The following is a 5,197-nucleotide window of genomic DNA, read 5'->3' on the forward strand; positions in this document are numbered from 1 at the left end:
CCATGGGGGTTATGGCTGTCATTGGCTCAGGTCCCCCACCAGAAAGGAATGGACTCAAGTTCAAAAGTCCTTCAAAACAGAGAAGGGCTCTCATGGGCTTCACTTGTTGAGGTGTTTCTTTCTGAGACAAGGGATATAGGATCTTAGGAGAGGCAGATGGCATGGTGGGTAAGAGGTCCAAATACTGACTCCTCTTCCCGCTAGCTATATAATCTTGGGAGAGTTCTTTAAGCTCTTTTACCTCAGTTTCCTTATCTGTAAAATGGTTTTAATAATAGTGTCTACTTTATTAAGTTTCATGTGCTGATTAAAGGAGATGAAACATGTAGTAAAGAATATTATGTAGGGCTTCCCTGGTGGCGCAGAGGTTGAGAGTCCGCCTGCTGATGCAGGGGACACGGGTTCGTGCCCCGGTCTGGGAGGATCCCACATGCCGCGGAGCGGCTGGGCCCGTGAGCCATGGCCGCTGAGCCTGCGCGTCCGGAGCCTGTGCTCCGCAACGGGAGAGGCCACAACAGTGAGAGGCCCGCATACCACAAAAAAAAAAAAAAAAAAGAATATTATGTAGCACTTGCCACAGGGTAAGCAATTGATAATCATTAGCTATTATCATTACTGGTTTAGCTGGCAGGGTTAGGAAACCATGCTTAAATCACTCACTATGGCAACGTAATGCAGAGATTAAAAGCATAAACTCTGTGGTCTGATGATTTGGCTTCAAATTCCAACTCCCACACTTACCAGCTATACTTTATGCAAGTTATTCAACTACTTTGTGCCTTTGGTTTCTTCATCTATAAAAAGAGGGGGAATAATGGTTCCTACCTTGTAAGGTGGTTTCAAGGAATAAATGGGTTGATAAATGTCAATCATTTGGCATCTGGCCTAGCACAGAGTAAGCATGCAGCAGAACTTATCATTAGTGTTATCATGAAGGCTGTGGAGGTGGTCTATGAAAAGATGACAGCTCTCATTTGAACCATGATATTAGAAGGAGTATTTCAGTCATTCATTCAACGAATATTTGCTGGGCTGCTTCTGCTGTGCTAGGTACTGTGCCAGATGTGGAGCTCAAGATGCTCAAGGCCTGGCCTCATGAGGCAAACATTCTAGCTAGGCCTTCAGAAGAGGCCTGTCACTCTGGCCAGGAAAAACAATAGGTGTCCACCACACCTACCAACTGTGAAGACTCCTAACTTCTCTGTCAATAACCAGTCCTTCAGATTTCCTGTCTTCTGCCTTCTCTCAAAACATTGTCACCTTCACCATCATATCTTTCCATCTCCTTGTAAAGAGTACATCTTCCTATTCTTGATAGATAATTATCACTCTTATTTCTTGAATGTATGGTGTACTGCATGTATAAATCCTATTATAAATATACTTTCTTTTGGGTATTTTAAAGACCTGGTAGATCACTACTCTTGAGGGCTTGCCACCTTGATTAACCTTATATTTAGGGTATGTAGAACCAAGCATGCAGATGCTCAATGTCACCAAAAGAGAGTGAATAAACTCTTACATTACACTGTATAAAGAAATCATTTCCAGGAAGATCACAGATCAAATGGGAAAAGCAAAACAATAAAGCTTCTAATAGATAATATAGGAGAATATCTTTATGAATTCTGTGTCAGGAAAAATTTCCTAAACAAGGTACCAAAGCACTTGCCAGTAAAAAAACAAAAAACAAAAAACAAAACAAAACAAAAAGTTGAAAAAGGTGACTACATTAAAATTAAGAACCTCTGTTCATTAAAGCATCCCACTGAAAGAGGGGAAAAGACAAACCTCAAAGTGGGAACAACATTTTGCAATGAGTCTAACCAACAAAAGGTCCATATCCAGAATATATAAAGAATTCCTACAAATGTATAAATCAAAAAGAAAACAAAAATAAACAACACAATGAAAAATGAGCAGAAGATTTGAACAGGCACTCCAAAAAAGAGAAACCAAATCAACCACATGCGCAAGAAAGATGCTCAACTTCATTAGCTGGCAGGGAAATGCACATTAAAACCACACTGATATACACTCACTAGAGAGCCATTGCCAAGTGTTGCAAAGATACTGAATGTAAAGAACACTGATACGCTGCTGGTGGAACTGTAAATTGGCATATTACCATGGAAAAGATTGACATCATCTAGTAAAACAGAAGATATGCACAATGTATGACCCAACAATTCCCCTCTGAGGTATATGTTCCCATAAAACATATGCTTATGTGCACTAGTATACATATTTAAGAATGTTCATAACAGTACTGAATAATAGTTCCAAGCTGAAACCACCTAAATGTCTATCGAGAGTGGAATAAATAAAAATTATGGTATATTCACATTATGAAATGCTATAGAGTGAGAAACTGGGTTGGGGAATACAACTATATGGTGCATAGAAGATGAATCTTAAGGACATGATATCGAATGAAGACAGCCCAACAGTACAGGGCACATACTGTATGATATAATTTATATTAAAAATTTGTAAAGCAAGATTAAATAAATTTTAAGGACTTCCCTGGTGGTGCAGTGGTTAAGAATCCACCTGCCAATGCAAGGGACATGGATTGGAGCCCGGGTGTGGGAAGATCCCACATGCTGCGGAGCAACTAAGTCCGCGCGCCACAGCTACTGAGCCTGCGTGCCACAACTACTGAAGCCATGTGCATAGAGCCTGTTCTCTGCAACAAGAGAAGTCAGTGCAATGAAAAGCCCATGCACCACAACGAAGAGTAGCCCCTGCTCACTGCAACTAGAGAAAAGCCCCCATGCAGGAACAAAGACCCAATGCAGCCAAAAAAAAAAAAAAAAACAAGATTAAATAAATTTAGGACAAACTATTAAAAAAAGTAAGGAAGTAAACGCTGTGAAAATCAAGAAAGTATTTACTTTTAGGGGAAGAAAGGGGTTATAATTAAGAAAGGTTTTGGGGGTGTTAGCAATATTCTATATCTTATACAGGTTACACAGGGAATTGTTTTACAAACTGTTAAATCATATTTTTATTTTTAAAACTTTTCTGTATGTTTGTTATATTACACTTACACACACGAGTAAATACACTGCAGACATACTGAACAGAGATAGAAATTAATACAGCGGATAAAGAATAGCATTGTTCAAGTTCAAAGTCACAGGTCTCTAAGAGGGGGCTGAAGGTCACCAGTTTAAGGATGATCACTATCCTAGAGCAAGCACTGATGCAACTTGCAGCTAAATGGGGCAAATGATGTCTTGCCCAACCACATTACATATTCTACGGGTATAACTTATAGAAAGAGATTTAGTTATAGAGAAAATATACAGCAAACATTAAACATATAGGTTACAAATCATCAAGGCTAACAGCCTCCCAGAATCTTCATCTCAGAGTGGATGTGCAGCTCCATAAATTTACAGTTGGTGGAGGGAAACTCAAATGATGGATGGAGAGTGTCAGTCATCCGAGCCTCTGCTTCTGGGACACCCTCTACTCCTGGCATGCCACTTCTTTACTGGTCCCTAAGCAACTGACCGGCTTCCCAGCAGCAAAAGCTGCACCAGGAGGAACTGCAATCATTTCTGCCTTGCACCATCACCTTCCACACCCTTGTGATGCTTCCGTTTTGTATCCTCCAGGAGGGGGGAGATGGAGATTTGTTGGTTGGTTGGTTTGGTTTTCACTGGGAAGGCATAAGTTCCTATCATGAACATGCTCCCACCTCTTCCCCATGATTTTTTGTCCATGGACTCTTCCTACATCACATTCCTACTGTCCTCACACTCTCTCAGTGCCAGAGGAGGGCAGTTTCCAAAAGTTATTGGGCTCGTACTATTTTTAATCTTTATAATGACCTACAAGATTAATGCATTTTTATCCCCAAGTGGGTTAGTATCTCATTTTCACATCTCTGTTTCCTTGCCCCTACATGTCCAACAACTTTGAAAATCTCTATTTTTAATTCTCACTGAAATAATATCATAAAAATATTAAAGGTAATTTTGAAAGTAAATTTAACCTCTAATTTCATCATTCTAGGCCTTTTTAAATTTTTTCACATTTTTGCTATGTATATAAATAATTATTCTAAATTAATGATAACATATGCACATCTGTGTTTTGTTACATAACATCAGAAATATTTTTCTGGCACTCAAACAACATAAAATTTTCATTTGGGAATAATATTTAGTATTCTATTGAGAAGGTAAACAATAATTTACTTAACTGCGTCCATATTATTGGATATTTATTTTTCAGTTTTAACTGATATCATGTACAATGATACATTTATTAAAGCTAAGTTTAAAATTTTACATTTAGAGATTGGTTCAAGATGGCAGAGTAGAAGGACGTGCACTCACTCCCTCTTGTGAGAGCACTGGAATCACAACTAACTGCTGAACAATCATTGACAGGAAGACATTGGAACTCACCAAAAAAGATACTCCACATCCAAAGACAAAGGAGAAGCCACAATGAGACGGTAAGAGTGGCACAATCACAATAAAATCAAATCCCGTAACTGCTGGGTGGGTGACTCACAAACTGGAAAACACTTATACCACAGAAGTCCACCCACTGGAGTGAAGGTTCCCAACCTGGGGGTCCGGCAATGGTAGAAGGAATTCCTAGAGAATCATACTGAAGGCTAGTGGGATTTGATTGCAGGAATTTGACAGGACTGTGGGAAACAGAGACTCCACTCTTGTAGGACACACACAAAGTAGTGTGCGCATTGGGACACAGGGGAAGGAGCAGTGACCTCATTGAAGGCTGAACCAGACCCATCTGCTAGTGTTGGAGGGTCTCCTAAAGAGGCAGGGGTGGCTGTGTCTCACCATGAGGACAAGGACACTGGCTGCAGAAGCTCTGGAATGTACTCCTTAGCGTGAGCCCCACCAGAGTCCGCCATTAGCCCCACCAAAGACCTGGGTAGGCTCCAGTGTTGGGTCACCTCAGGCCAAACAACCAACAGGGAGGGAACCCAGCCCCACGCATCAGCAGACAAGAGGATTAAAGCTTTACTGAACTCTGACCAACAGAGCAACACCCAGCTCTACCCACCACCAGTCCCCCCAACCAGGAAACTTGCACAAGCCTCTTAGATAGCCTCATCCACCAGAGGGCAGGCAGCAGAAGCAAAAAGAACTACAATCCTGCAGCCTGTGGAACAAAAACCACATTCACAGAAAGATAGAAAGATGAA

The sequence above is a fragment of the Hyperoodon ampullatus genome (genome assembly GCF_949752795.1).
Source record: "Hyperoodon ampullatus genome assembly, chromosome: 2".
In the NCBI taxonomy this organism is placed as follows: Eukaryota; Metazoa; Chordata; class Mammalia; order Artiodactyla; family Ziphiidae; genus Hyperoodon; species Hyperoodon ampullatus.